Source organism: Callospermophilus lateralis, chromosome 5 (assembly GCF_048772815.1).
Source record: "Callospermophilus lateralis isolate mCalLat2 chromosome 5, mCalLat2.hap1, whole genome shotgun sequence".
Classification (NCBI taxonomy): domain Eukaryota; kingdom Metazoa; phylum Chordata; class Mammalia; order Rodentia; family Sciuridae; genus Callospermophilus; species Callospermophilus lateralis.
In genome coordinates this window covers 57,929,206-57,945,701 of record NC_135309.1, presented here as the reverse complement: position 1 = coordinate 57,945,701, position 16,496 = coordinate 57,929,206, and positions in this window count along the sequence as shown.

Genomic DNA, 16,496 nt, shown 5'->3' with positions numbered 1-16,496 from the left:
TTCTTTTTTGTTGTTGTTGTTCTGTTTTTCATTAAGTTTTTGACTTCTATTCTTAATGATTGTATCATAAATATGCCCAAGTGCCAAGTTTATCTTGAGGCATCAGGAATAAAAAGCATTTGGATAAAGAGCCTCCTTCAAGCTTAAGCAGCATCCATCCCAGGAACGTTAGAAAGAATGAGAACAGAGGCACTTGGCCTGAGTTCCCACTGGAGGAAAAGATACACACATATGACCATCACTGAATTAGCAGTGATCAGTGATTTCTCAACAAATATTTATTTCTTCCTTTGATTAAATCAACCTCATTGCTCGAACTGATTTTCAAAACAAATATTAGCTCAAAAATAGTGTTTAACTTTTATGTGCTTCCTGCACTTAAATACTTATCCCATTCTGATTTTATAGCAATGATGTGGGCCCTTACTTCGTCATGACTGTATTGAGTGGTAATAGAAACCCAGAAAATCCAAAAAATATTTTCAAAGGGACACTAGCGTCTCCATTGCAGATATCTGAGTAGTTCTGCCCTGCTGTACCAGATGTAATAAAATCCACAGCAGGCTATGGCCTTTGTGTGCCACTTAATAATCGTGCATGTGACTCATCTGCATTTCTAACACCAGGTCTCAGAAGCAGGCTGAACTTCTGCATATTTCATGAAGTATTTAGTTATATTCCATTAACACTCTGCCTTGTGGACCCTCCATGCCACCATGAAAACATGTATCTATGCTCAAAACTCAGTGCACATTTTTACCTGTGTATTATGTAACTCTACTAAAAACAAAATAGAATTCTCATTGTCAGTAAACTGTCAACATAGGATACGAACTGTTCAAAGTTTTCAGAGAACAAATCAATTAGGAGCAGAAAAGGACCATCTATGTCAGAGACACCATTTCCTTCTATAAACTGCTGCTTTTGAAATTAGGCAATGTACCATCAAATAACCTTCTTGTTAATTCAATACTTACTCATTTGGGGATAAATACTCACAAGTTATCCTGGAATTTAAGAGAATATTTTTATATCACATTGTACAGTCGAGCTCATAAAGTTTGATTTTCATTTTTGCTTTTGTTTTTTTTTTCCATATGAGCTATATTCACGTGTTCTACACACATGCACACACATACACAGATAATGACTTAAACAATTTCTGTTCTGATATTTCTCCTCATAAAGTTCTTATAGAAAATCCAGCTATATTAAATGATAATGATATCAATACCCCTCTCCAGGGCCCAACCTGATAATCTGTTAAAGGGTCATGTTATGAACTTTTCAACTTTTTCTTTTACTAATTCATTATGGAGACTGAGAAGCTTCACTTTTAGATTGCTATGCAAGAATACTCCCTTTTCTCTTTGCTTTTTTCCTTCCCTAGATTCCTATTCCAAAAATCAGAGAAGCAAAAACATCATCACTATGGAGATATTCATGTGACTTATTTTTCCTTTTCTCTGGCTGTGAAAAATAAGTCTGTGCCACACATACAACACTGTAATTGACTCTGGTGCAGCTGCCATTGGGTCTCTTCTATAAGAAATCATATTAGCCTTCCTTTTAAATGTGTTCAGGATAATAAGTCATCCTTGACATTCACCATTCATACAACAAAATGTCTATGTTACAAAATCAGCCCCAAGCTTATCAAATAATTAATACCAGATTTGTAAGTGACACAAATGATGTCAGGTTTTTGTATTAAGTAGGACCTTGATCCCCAGCATTTACTGGTTGCAATCCTTTTACTAACAGATAACATCTGCCAACGAGTAATACTTGGTTTCAGGGAAGAACAGCTTTTACTGATTTTATTCCTGTGAATTTGACTAGGTTGGTAACACTTGAAGCCAAATGCTTTTGTTTAACCACCATAGAGCAAGAAATGGCCATGCTCTTTCACAATTTTTTTAAGCCTTAAGGGAATCATATTTTAAAATGAGAATAATCCTATTTGGTCCTTGGCAAGAAGTCACTTCTGAAATCACCAATGAGCTAATTGCCTTAATACTTCTAGGTGATGTCAATCAGTTGAGTAGGAAGTAGAAACATGTTCTGTGACCAGAATCACATAGGTATTGTTTTAAGTTACTATGTTACCTCTCAAGAAAAATTTAGGGGCTGGGGATGTGGCTCAAGCGGTAGCGCGCTCGCCTGGCACGAATGCGGCTTGGGTTCGATCCTCAGCACCACATACAAACAAAGATGTTATGTCCGCCGAAAACTGAAAAATAAATATTGAAATTCTCTCTCTCTCTCTCTCTCTCTCTCTCTCTCTCTCTCTCTCTCTCTCTCTCTCTCTCTCTTAAAAAAAAAACGAAAAAGAAAAATTCTCCTTAGTGAAGTTTCCTTGCTAGAGTAAAAAGTGTCAAATCAGAAAGGGAGAACTAACAAGTCCAAGAGGATTAGATTTGGAGAACTCAGGATGAACTATGTTCAGCTTAATACAGATAAAGATGGTCACATGCAAAATAGTCATAGATATGTTAACACACATGAGTTATTATATACACATGCATTTCCTTGCTCCATCAGCTGAGAGGACATGGAAACAATACCACTTTGGTGGCATCCAGCAACACCCACCCAGATCTTGTATTTTAAATCCATTTTCTAATAAAAAGAACCAAAGCTCTTTGGAGAAATGGTGGCAGTAAATATTCAAAATGAAGCTGGAGTCTTCTGTATTAAGAAAGTGCTCAAAAACAAACAAACAAACAAACAAAAAACTAAGAAAGAAAGGGGGAGGGAGAGAAAGAGAGAGTAAAGAAGGAGTAGGAGGGGAGGGGGAGGAGAAAGAGGATGGAGGGAGGGAAAGAGGAAGGGAGAAAGAAAGAAAAAAACCAACATTGATTGGAACATGCCAAAGGGACCCAGAGGTTGAATGAAAATGTTCTAGTGGCTAACTAGATAACAATTTGAGCAATAAAATAGTATTAAATGATAACCCAATGTATAAAGTAAGCATTTATGAGTCTGTATTGACATAAATGAAAAATAAATGAAGGCAAATGTGTAAAAGAATTCCAAATAATTCAGGATGATGTTATGCCCTCAAAGAGAAGGACCATTAACTCCTTACTCTTTAAATGTGGCCTGGACAAAGTGATTTATCCCCAGTGGAAAGAGTATGAAATGGGGCAAATGTAACCTCATAAATACTTCCTCAGCCAGGTGGCCCAGGTGAACACTCAGAATGAAAAGTCATGGTGATAGTGTGGAGCATTGATGGAATGTAATGAAAATGACCTGTCCTCCAAAAATGGTAACTGCAGGAAATCATGAGAAAAACATCAGACAAAGCCCAATTGATGTAGAGTCCACAACAAGACTGATCAAACTGTACCCCGACAAAACTGCCCAGGTCACCAAAAACTAAGCCTGAGAAACTGTAACAAGCAAGAGAAGACTAAGGAGATGTGATGAAATATATTTTAATATCTTGGATGGGATTCTGGAATACAAGAGAAAATAGAAGGAAACAACCAAGGAAATCTGTAGAAAGAATGTAGACTTCAATTCACCATGATGTGTCGATCTTGGTTCATCTATTATAACAAAGGTACCACAGTTATACAAAATATTAATAATCGAGGAATCTTTATGCGGAACTTACAGGAACTCTTTGTACGGTCTTCATAACTTTTTCTGTAAAAATCTAATTTTATTCTAAAAGCTGATTGAATTCTTTTAAAAAATCCTCCAATTTACTTTTAGTAATTCATCCAGTCTTTAATTGAATGCCAATATTTTTATGACACTCAAGCTAACTTATTAGTCTCTGATGCCTTATAGATTTGTGAGTTAATTCTTCTAAATGCTTTAATCAAAGCCTGATTTTTACCTTGAGAATGGTCTTTAGGTTGTTAGAGAAATGTTTTCTAAGTTGTTCAAATGCTGTCATTTCAGTTATACAATTTCTGATAAAAGACTACCATAGCTTGACTCTCAGTTTTATTAAAACTCCATTATGATTATCCTTCTAAAAACACTCGAAACTCTGGTCAGCTTCACTCTGAGTGGTAATGAGGGTGGAATGTATCATTGCAAGCCTAATTCTGCCCATTATATTCCTGCCTCTCCATTTATGCTAGTCTGAAAGTGTTATTTGAGCTGGAAGATCATTCTGTAACCTTCAGATTACTGCTGGGTGGCTTCGACGGAAAAGGAATTACCAATGCATTAAATTTGAATTAGCTCTGAGAAATCATGCAGATGTATGCACGGAACATTATAGCAATACTGTCTCCCAGGCACAGCAGAATTGCTTTTATGCAGTTTTAAAGAATCACTTGAGCAACCTTTAAATTGCACACATGATGAAGCTGAGCCAGCATCTTCTGTTAAAAAAAAAAAAAAAAAAAAAAATCCTGTAGCCCAAATATAGCCTTCCAGGGAATTGTGTTCAGAGAAACCTGATCACACAGGGACTGCTGCTGAGTGGCCTGTTTGGGTCTCAACTGCACCATATTAGAGTGCCCTGGCAGAGTGACTGCAGAAGTGTCACTTAGACTAATGATTATGAATTATGCAGAGGGTCATATCCTCTTAGTTACAAGTCATTTACACGGTTTCCTCTAAACTGCCTAGACTGGTTCCTTTTTTTTTTTTTTTTTTTGGTCTTGCTACTAGGAAATAACTCATTGAATAGATGTTCAAAGTTGAATTTATTGACATTCTATTTTTCTTCCATAATGCCAAGCTTGCAAAACAACCAAATGAAAAAAAAAAAAAAAAAAAAAAGACACCTACCCTCAGTGAAATTACAGCAGTAACAAGTTTTGCTTTATTTCTTTTCTTTTTATTCTGTCAAGGTGTTTTCCATTTTAAAGGTCTGACAGTTCTGATCTCTCTCTTACTCTTCTATCCCCAATTAAATGAAAAGGTGGCGTAACAATGTATGCAGCAGGAAAGTGAACAAGCTAAGGCTCAAATCCACAATCTCCATCTGCAGAGTCTATACTATTTCAGTGGATGACTGAGAAGGGGGACAACAGGAGTATAAAAGAAGCTCAGGATCTTTTTTTTCTTAAAATGGTTGGTTGTCACTATATTTTTCTCCACCTTTGGCCTTGAGTCCACACTTAAAATGAAAGAAGTCGTAGACAATTCTGAGCATTTTAACAAGGAAAATGAATGGTGGTAAGACTCATTAAGCACACAGCGATCTGCTTTCCTGTTGCTTGTTGATCTTAGTTTCAATGGAAAAAATAAGGAAGTCTGACCTCTCCCAAAGACCATCCATGACCATCTTCAAAATCAGAGACCATTTCTCATAATAAAGTCAGCCTGGAGCATGGGGAAATGTCTTCCAGACTGACCTGGCAGATTTGATGAGGGCTAAGTAGGGCAGAACCTCTCAACACTCCATAACCAGCTTTAAAGCCAACAGGTTTTGGTATTTTATTCAGCAGTGCTCATTCAGCCATGCCAAGTGCCAATCAACACAGACCTTCCTTCAGGGAAGACACCCTGACAGCAAGACCACTTTAAAAGGGGGCCCCTTGCTGCCAGAAATGGAAGGAGAGTGTCCCAGAATTGCTGTTCTCATTTCCAACAGCAAATTGGTCTACACAGGTGGTGGAAAGACTCAGGCATGGCTTTGAACAGCTGCATTTTGTTCTTCCTGAGGGACCTGTGGTACCTAGAGAGATTCTTCAGGATCTGAAATCTCTCCCCCAGTAGAAAAGCAAGAAGTTAACCCTCATGCCGTACCAGCTGGATCTCATTCCCATTATCTCTGCTTGCCCCAAAATAAACGCAGGAAAGTTCCCAAAGGATAATTCATGACAGCACAGTGGAGTTAAATGATATTTAAAGGCCTCCCATGGCAGAATGATTTATTGAGGTAATAGCCAGAGGCTCTTTTTAACAGAGAACTCCAGCCATTTTACTGTGTTCAAACTTGCAAAACCTCCTCAACTCTCTTCAGAAGAAAGCAAAGTACTGGAATCGCCAATGGCCCACAGCTGGGTCCCTCCCAACTGTGTGGCCCTTCCCCTTTATTCTTACCCATCCTCAATCCTGATGGGCTCTAGTCCTTCCTGGTACAAACCAAGTTTCACTCTCACAATTCAATACTCTGCCACGCTCTTCTTCTATCTCCAACCCCCACCCCCAGGTTTCAGCTTAAATGTCACCTTTGATGCATTTAGGACTCCATGTAATATATAAGATCCCTCCCAGGACATCACCTATAGGCTTCCCCTGCTTTGTTTTCTAAATAACACTTATCCTTCATGACAACACGGTATTTTTTACTTTCTTATTTGTTCACTCATTTCTTCTCTGACCAAGAAAAAAAAAAAAAAAGTAAACTACATGAGGATTTTATTTTGTTTACTGCTTTATTTTTAGAAACTGTAATGTGCCTGGCACATAGTGGGTGCTCAATAGTATTCATTGAACTAGAGGGATGAGTTTTAAGGTATGTTTTCTCTCTGCATTTGTCCCTTCTCAGCCTAATGTCCCCCATCACCACCACCATACTGCCCGCTGACACACACATGTGAACACCCTACATTCCAACAGACAGGCTCTCTGAGAACACTTGCCTGGGAGACAGCCATGTTGTCAGGCAGAAAAGAGAAGCTCCCTACTTTCTGGATTTTGTTTTTTGGAAGTCTAAGCTTCTTGAGGATTTTTGTCAGAAGGAAGAGGAGAAAGAAGAGTACCTTAGTGGGCTCTCCTCCCTGAGCTGGAGAGCACAGCTCAGCAATCCTGGGGAGGTCAGGAGCTCTCCCAGCACTGGTTGTAGCAGCCAAAGACCCCATGTGGCAGGGAGGCTGAGGACTCCCACCTCTACCCTCTGAGTGGTGTTGAACTTTGTTCCTGGAAGCATTCCAAGGGACCATCATTCACTTGGGAAGGGCCACTGAAATGTAAGATTGAATTTCTGACATCAGGTATAAAAGACCCCTGATTAAATTTGAACTAATTTAAAGGCAATAAAGAAATGTGATATTACTGCTTACCAAGAGTGCAGTTGAACATTCATCCCTCCTTCAGGTTAGCCAAGAATCCAGGCTGGCTGGCTTCGTGGGCCTGACACTCTGTATTCACACAGGACTCTCTCACAAAGCTCCCACTATTTCAGGAGAAGTGTATGCTTGGTTGAACACTCTGCTGTCACCCTCTTAAAATTCTCATTTGTGGCTTTGAAGTTGTGTTTTGTGAATTAAGTTGAACTGGACAGTTGAGCAGAGGTGATAGAGCCAGAGCCAGAGCCAGAGCTCAAACCTGCAGGCTTGGCTGGCCGGTAAGTCCAAGGTCAGGGCCACTGCAAGGTGCAGGACCAGACTGAGGCTGGCAACACCAGCACAACATTGGTACAGTGTCCACCAATCCTGAGAAGAGAAAGGGGCCTCTTCATGTACCAGGATGGGGAACTGAAGTAAAATAAAAGTGCACACATGAATATGTCAGTTATTAGAATTCTCAAAAGAGCTCAGAATCTTTGGTTTTGAAAATTGTTACAATATTGCAAAAAAAAAAATATCCACAGAATTAGGAATACAAATTAAATTTAAGGATTGTCACATTTGACAGAAGAGTATACTGTTTTCTTAGGAAGCTTTAGGGAATCAATTATTAAAGAGGGAGAAAATGTTAAAATTAATTTACCTTATAACTGAAGAAGCCATGATAGAATACATAAACAGACTTTTAAAATTATATAAAAATCATGAAATCACTTTCAATTTGTTATATAATGATCTCAAATCACAGAAAATATCAGAGGAAACATTAAAGTGCCATTGTTTAATATTATATTTAAAATTAAAATCAGACTACATGAAACTGGTTTTTAAGAAGAACTAAATCTTTTTAGAAAAAATTATTACAAAAAAATCATCACTTCTAGGTATATATATTTTAAAATTATTTACCAGAAATTTATCCCGAAGTCATCAAACCTACAAAATACTTTTTATTATTTTTATATTTGTCGTATCACCCAAAAGATATTTCCCAGAAAAATCTTATAATTAAGATATCACACTGATAAAGTATCTTTATTTATTTTATTATTTTATTATGTAAAATACCATCCCAAAATGGTTTTGGTTTATCTGTTTGCTTGAAATTTGTAAGGTTATTATTATGTTACACATATAGCATGATTTTTCTGTTTTATAAGCAATCAACTTTTTTTAAAAGCCCAGTGTTTTCATTTTGTCCTAGGCTCCACAAATTATGCAGCTAGCTATGTTGCAAAGTCTTGAGATGATTTAATTTTCGGAGTTGGTGGGGAGTTGCTACTGACACAGAGCGGAGAGAGGCCAAAGATACTGCTAAACACACCACAAAGCCAGGAGGGCTTCCATAATACAGAATTATCCAGCCCGGTGTATCAAGGTTGAGACTGGTGGAACTCATATTGGCATGGACTGATTTAACTCGGAGAACTGATTTAGAGTCCCAATAGTGACTGATATTAAGATGTCCATCATGATAGGGCAGAAGCTGGTCGAGTTGGCTGTTCACTGAATCTGACTTACGTTGATTTGAAGAAAGTGAAAGAATACCCATGTTTCTTGAATGTTTAAGGTATGGATACAAGTTTACATCTCCACAAGTTCAGCACTTACCCAGGATTGCTGAGAGTCTGTGTGCATTGTGCAAGTCATAAAATGCCTGAAACTGGGACCAGGCATTCTCTCTCCAAGAAAATCTTGTGGCATTTGAGGGAAGGGGGTAAGCTGGTGATAGACTGAATTTGAATGCTTTTGAAGTACTAGTTGGGAGAATATAGGATAGTGGTAAGTACAAAAGAAAAATAGATATTATAGGCATTTGCTCATATTAATTGTTAGTAGATAATACCCACTCATTCTCCCTACCTTGAAAGTGCTGGTAAACAAAGTAGCATTTAAGATAGAATGTAAAAAATATATATATATACCCTCTCTAGGTTTCAACAAACACTTATCTTGCCTGGGAAGGACAAAGGTAGTATCTGGCAGTTGATTTTTCCTGGCCTTGGAGTAGAGGAATACCTCTCGTTGTCCAAATTGTTCATTGTGTCACTACAAGCATAGACTAACTAGGATGCAAAATGTTTCTCCTTTTTGATAAAAATGACTCACCGAAAACTGAAGTTGTCAGGCTTGAAACTCCAATCCCAAAAGAATGTGTGTGTGTGTTGGGGTGGGGGTTGGTTATGGCACACTTCTGAAATGCTAAGTTCCAGTATCAGATACCCAAGGACAAGAAAAGGTGGTGAATTTCAGAAACCAAGGAGTCTGGCTTTGGAGGGTGTTCATACTCACAACTCATCAAGGCGTTAGCCAGTAAGGCTGATTACACAGGCTTCAGAACTTAACTAAAATCAACTTTGTATGACAAACTAAGTTCTTAAATGGCCTCCAGAAAATAAGTCTGTATTTATTCTCAGGTTAGAAATCAGCACCAAGGATGCTGACCCAGAATATTCAGACTCAAAAAGCATGAACAAAACCCATTACAGAGCTGTGTTGGCATGCTAGGGTCAAGGCTGATGGGCTGCCCCATCCCACCTTGATCGGACTCACCTCTAAACTACCTACGTCTTCCCCCATCAAAAGGAAGTATTGATTGCACCTTCTTCATCAAAAGGACACAGAGGCAGATCATCCAGTTCAGGAGCACAAGCTCTGGTCAGCTAGATAAAGGAAGATGAAAGGTTTTATCACAGCATTTAACACTCTCTAAGGTTCTGGAGGAGTCATTCAACAAGCTACCTGCGAGCTAGCAGCCAAGGTGAGAATTCTAACCATCTCAAAAGAGCATCCCCCTAATCTGCTTTCAGCTTGGTGGCCGTGAAATGCACAGGAAATGTAGGGATGGTCTCAGCAAACTGCAGAAGAATTGCTTAAGGGAGATATATGTCTCCATTCCCTTACCTTAGACCCTGAAGGGAAAGGTCTTTTGTTTTCTTTCTAGAGCAGTAAAAACATACTATGTGCACAATTTGGAACGACAATCTAATAGGCTATTAAATTAAGTTGGTTTTCTGAGCCTTTGCATCCCTGGTCCCCAGGGTCTTGTAAAAATTTGGAATCTCCTTCGGTTTTTGAGTCATACTGGTTGCTGCTGAATGGGCAATTTTCAAGCCCAGATTGTTCCACAGTGTCTGACAGCTTTGAGACATTCAGCCAATACTCAGAGCACAGGAATGTTGTGTCTGGATTCCAGGAGCCTAGCATCCCATCCTTTAAGATATACCTTTTGTCATTCCTTTATGAGGTTCTCCACCACAGAGATTACACCTAGAGACCCGTACATGCACGTGAAGGAGAAAGTCCACACTTAATACCTGAGTGCTACTTATCCATCTTCAGTGCAAAGCATACGAGGAGGCTTTGGGCATGGCCTCTATGTAAAGGGAAACTTACAGAATTCCTGCTACTGACAGAATGTCGAATTACAATCCCAGAAGTGACCTGAAACAGGACAAATAGAAGAACTAGGTTTCAGTTAAAACTCCAAGAAAGGGAAATATACAACGTAGGGGAGGCAAAAATTCATCTCTACCTTCTTAGAGTTTTTTGGCTGGTAAATGAATTAAACTAACATTAGATAGATCAAACAGGAGAAAGGCATACAAATGTATTTAGTATAAATTTTATGTGGTGCTGGGGCCTTCATAAGGAAATAAAGACTCAAAGACATAGAGTTGAGCAGCTACATACAAAATTGGAAAAAAAATAATCAATCATGAAAATGTGACAAGGCAGGGGCTTGGGCTGGGACATTTAATTGGGTGGATAAGTGATAAGTGTTAGTTTAACAATGTCTGTGTAAACTTCCCACGGTCTCAAATTCCTATCTTCACAATAAGAATGATACTTTCCTTTCAGCATAGGAGGCCATCTTTCACATAAGAATTTCATCCTAATTTTGAGAAACGGAGAGAAGTTCAGGGTGATTCTCTTGTCCCTGCTGGTCTTCAAGTGCCTTCAGCTCACAGTAGTTAAAATGCCAGAACAGCATATTGTTCTTAATTCCTTAACACACATTTGTGTACATGCACATGCCAAGCTCCGTGAGTTTTAAAAGTCTTGCTGTCATACAGGTCAGAAAAATGCAATTAATAGAAAGACCAAAGAAACAAGGTACTGGATACAAAAGGTAGGAGCACTTTTTCCAGGAAAACAAAACAAAACAAAACTCTTTAGCCTCTAAATAAGATGTCTGATACACTTGTCTTGTAGCACTTAAGCACTGTGGAAAACATAAACATGGAAACTGTCTTGCAAGCATCTTTGGACTAAATCACTTCAGTCTTACACTGGGAAAGAACAGAGGCTGACAGCAGAATCCATTGTATATTCCTTATATTCTATAATATATAGATAAAAACATGGCAAATGATAAAAAGTTTGCATTATAGGATATAAGTTAAATTATTCTACAAATGTAACAATCATTTTGAAAGAGGATTGGAAATTAAAGATATTTGTGTTATTATATGTAGATGCTGGGGCAAAGCAGGCTTTTGAGTACTCTGTTTGGGTACAGCTGATAAGCAGCTCCTTCATGCAGAGCTGACTGGCTATGCTATGGACTACATTGGCATGCACATTATTTTCATCATCAACAGACACTTGCCCATATATTAGGCTCCTAGAAAAATTATATTCCAAACCAAGAATGGAATGTAGACCTCATCTTGCAGGCCAGCTGAGTCCATTCATGTAGCTGCATTGAGAAGAGTTCAGATGCTGTCAGGACTCAGTGGAAAACAAAGTAATCCAATGCATGTCTGCCATGGATGAAAAGCAGGACAGTGACTATCATTTCTCTCTCTCTCTCTCTTTTTTCCAATCTCACTTTTCAAATCCATGTTTAGGTACATACTAACTAGAGGGATGTTTCAGAATCATTGGGCACATGTGTGACATTTTCATAAATTCCTTACTGTATAAACTGTTTTATTCCTATGATAAAATTTATTTTGAACTTACAAATAACATGAAAAGAAGGTGAGAGGCTTTATGCTTGATGAAATGAGGCAAGGCATTTTAAAATTCTAGGAACATGGCTCTATAGTCTATAGTTTTGTAAGTAACTTTCTTCTTTCACATTGGTCAATGAAGATAGCTAACATAAAATATAGGTAATGAAGATTATCTACATGTGTGCAAGACACTGGGCTGAGTGTACTGAGCAATTCCTACAAAGGGTTCATGACTGTAGGCTTAAATTCATATATTTTTTTCATCTGGCAAAACTGAAACTCTATAACCAATGAACAGTTCTCCTTTTCTCGTTCCGCTAACCCTTTAGCAACTGCAATTCTACTTTCACTTTCTGTGAATTTCACTTAGATACCTCATATAAGTGAGACCATGCAGCATTTGTAGTTTTGTGCCTGATTTGTTTCATTTAGCATAATGTGCTCAGGGTTTATTTATGCTATAGCATGTATATAAAATGATTTATTTATTTTTAAAGACTGAATAGTATTCCATTGTGTGTGTATATCACAATTTATTCATCCACCCATTAATGGGTAGACATTTAGGCTGCTTCGGATCCCCAGAATGTAAATAATGCTATAATGAATATGGCTGTGCAAATATCTCTTTAAGATCATGTTTTCAACTCATAGGGATAAATGCTCAGATGTGAGATTGCTAAAGCATACAGAAATTATTTTTTTAAACTTTTTGAGAAAATCCCAGGCTATTCTCCAGAGCTACTTGCCATTTGCATTCTTACCAATAAGGTTTCCAGTTTCTCCGCATTTTCATTGATACTTAACATTTTCAGTTTTCGGGGGTAGGGATTGTTTTTGTTTTCATATTGCATCCTAACAGGTATGAGATTATATATAATTTTAATTTGTATTTTTCTGATGATTAATGATATTGAGTATCTTTTCACATTCTATTGCCCATTTATGTATCTTCTTCAGAGAAATGTCTATTCAAATTCTCTATCCATTTTGTTAATGGTATTATTCATTTGTTGTGGTGGTGGTTGAGTTCTAAGAATTTTATATTGTTTTTTAAAGAGAGAGTGTGTGTGTGTGAGAGAGAGAGAGAGAATTTTTTAATATTTATTTTTTAGTTTTCGGTGGGCACAACATCTTTGTTTGTATGTGGTGCTGAGGATCGAACCCAGGCCGCACACATGCCAGGCGAGCACGCTACCGCTTGAGCCACATCCCCAGCCCAAAGAATTTTATATTTATTCTGGGGTTTTTTGTTTGTTTGTTTGTTTGTTTGTTTTTGTTGTTGTTGTTGTTGTTTGTTTCTTTGTTTGTTTTTTGGTGGTACTGGGGATTGACCCCAGGGCCTTGTGAATGCAAGGCAAGCACTCTACCAACTGAGAACTCTTTCCTTATCAGATATATGGTTTGCAAATATATTCTATTCAGTAGTTGGTCTTTTCATTCTGTTGCTTTCTTCCTTTACTTCAAGGAAATTTTTAAGTTTGATATAATCCTACTTGTTTATTTTTTATTTTCATTGCCTGTGCTTTTTGCTATCATATTTAAAAATTCCACCTGTAATCACATCAGCTCAGGAGGCTGAGGCAGGAGGATTGCAAGTTCAAAGGCAGCTTCAGAAATTTAGCAAGGCACTAAGTTCCTTAGTAAGGCCCCCTATTAAAATAAAAAAATAAAAAGGGACTCAACCCTGGGTGCAATCTCCGGTACAAAAAAAAAAAATTCATTGCTGGTCCAATGTTCTGAAGATTTTCCCCCGTTTTCTTCTAGTGATTTCATAATTTTAATTCTTATGTTTAATTCTTAATTCATTTTGAATTAAATTTTGTACATGATGTACAGTAAGAGCCCAACTTTATTATTTACATGTAAATGTCCAGTTTTTCAAACACTATTTGTTAAATAGACTATCCTTTCCATACTATACACCTTTTTGAAGGTCATTTGATCATAAACTTGAGAAATTATTTTTGAGCTTTGTTTATTCATTGATCTATATGCCTTTTTTATATCAGTACCATACCATTTTGATTACTGTGGCTTTTTTGATACATTTTGAAATCAGTAAGTATGAAGGCTCCAGATTTACTTTCTTTTTCAAAGTTGTTTCACTTATTTAGGGTTCTTTTAGAGTTTGTGCAAATTTTAAAATTTTTTGTTTGATTTCTACAAAATCTATCATTGGAATTTTGATAGGAATTACTATTAATCTGTAGATCACCTCATGTAATATGGACATTTTAACACTAGTAAGTCTAATTCATGATCATGAATGCCATTCCATTTGTTTATGTCATTTCATTTCTATCAGAAATGTAGAGTTTTCAGTGCACAAGTCTTTCACCTCATTGGTTAAATTAAATCCTAAGTAGTTTATTCTTTTGATACTGTAGTGTATGGGATCATTTTCATCATTTCTCTTTCATTTCATTTGGTGTTAGTGTATAGAAATGTAAGGATTTTTTTGCATTAATATTATAGCCTACAACTTTATCAAAATTCATTTATTCTAAAAGATTTCTTTGGAGGAATCTTTATGATTTTCTACATAAAAGATCATATCATCTGCAAACAGAAATAATTTTGCTTTTTCATTTCTAATCTGGATGCCTTTTTATTTATTTTTCTTGCCTAATGGCTCAGAACTTCCAGTACTGTATTGAATAGAAGTAAGTGAAAGTGAGCCTCTATTCTTTGTTATAAAACTTAGAAAGCTTTCAGGTTTTCAACATTGAGTATAATGTTAGTTAAGGACTTTATAATGCTGAAGTAGTTTTTTTTTCTGTTCCTAGTTTTTAAAGTGTTTTCGTAATGAAAGTAAGTAGAATGTTGTCGAATGCTTCTTCTGCAACAGCTGAGATGATCTTGTGGTTTTATCCTACATTCTTTTAACATGATGTACTACCTTGATTTATTTTTATGTATCAAGACAGCCAGTAATCAACACAATAGGCCTTGGTGCAAAGCTTCCTAATGGGTTGTTAAGTATGATTTTCTTAGGATTTTTTTTTTTTTAATCAATGTTCATCAAGGGTATTGGTCTGTAGTGTTCTTGTAGTATCTTTATCTTATTTGGGTATCAGGGTAATGCTGGCCTCATAACATTAGTTTGGAAGCATTCTATTATTTGGATGAGTTTAAGAAGGGTTGATATTTATTCTTTAAATGTTTCATAGGTTTCTCTGGTGAAGCCATCTGGCATTGGGGTTTTCTTTGTCAGGAGAGTTTCTGATAACTGATTAAATCTCCTTACTAGCTACAGATCTGTTTGGACTTTTTATTTTTTGATTCAGATTTTATATTGTTTCTATAAAGTCATCCATTCCTTTTAAATCATACAGTTGAAGGCGTATACCTTTTATAGCAATCTGTTGTGATCCTTGTTTATTTTTTGTGATTGGTTGTACCATCTCTTCATTTCTGATATTTCTCAGTTGAGTCTTAATGAAGGATTTTTCAATTCAGTTGATCTTTTCAAAACACAACTGAATTACTTTGATTTTTTTGTTTTTGTATTTCCTCTCTGTTCGGTTCTTATTTCCTTTCCTTTGTTAATTTTGGATTTAGCTTATTAATATTTTTCTAGTTTCCCTCATGTGTAAAGTTAAGTGGCAGGTTTAAAACCTGTCATACTTTTTAGCACAGACACTTACCACTATAAACCTCACTTTAACTTCTACTGTGCTGCAACCCATAAATTTTTGTATGTTGTGCTTTCCATTTGTGTTTGCCTCCAGATAGTTTTTGCAGGGGCGGGAGGTGGAACTGTGGATTGAACTCAGGGCATTAGACCACTTAGCCACATCCCTATTTTGTATTTTATTTAGAGACAGGGTCTCACTGAGTTAAGTTGCTTAGCACTTCACTCCTGTTGAGGTGAGGCTGGCTTAGAATTCAAGATCCTCCTGCCTTAGCCTCCTGTGCCACTGGTATTAGAGACCTGTACCACCGCACCTGCTGTCTCTAGATATTTTTAAAATTCCTTTGTGATTTTTTTTCTTTGATCCATTTAATGTTAAAGAGTGTGTTGTTTAATTTCTAGTTAACATATTTTCTTACAATATGACATTATTCCAGTTTTTATAAACATTCCTGAAGGAGGAAGAGATATGAGTTTTGATATTATCCAAGAAATGTAGAAATCTCAGGTTCTTATATAAAAGTGAATTTAACATACCTAGCCTTCAGATTTTATGACAAGCACTATATGTTCAAAACAGCCCTCCTTCAAATCAGTTGGCAAAAGCAAAAACACACTGTGACTGCAGTTATATGAATTATATCCAAATTGCATTTTGGAACAGGGCACTGCCTATATGCCCTCGAGAGCACTATTTCCTCTGGTAAGAATATAGAAGCGAGGATGAGAAGAGATCAGAAACCTGAAGTATAGCGGGGAAAATAACAAAATTGGGGGTTTTGGAGAAGCCACTGGTTCATAATTTGACTGGAAGCTTAAGAAGTAACAAGTTGAAGGAAATTTTAGTAAATGGGTCAAGATTTATACACAAAATGGAAATCAGAGGCACACTATAAGCACAGATCCATA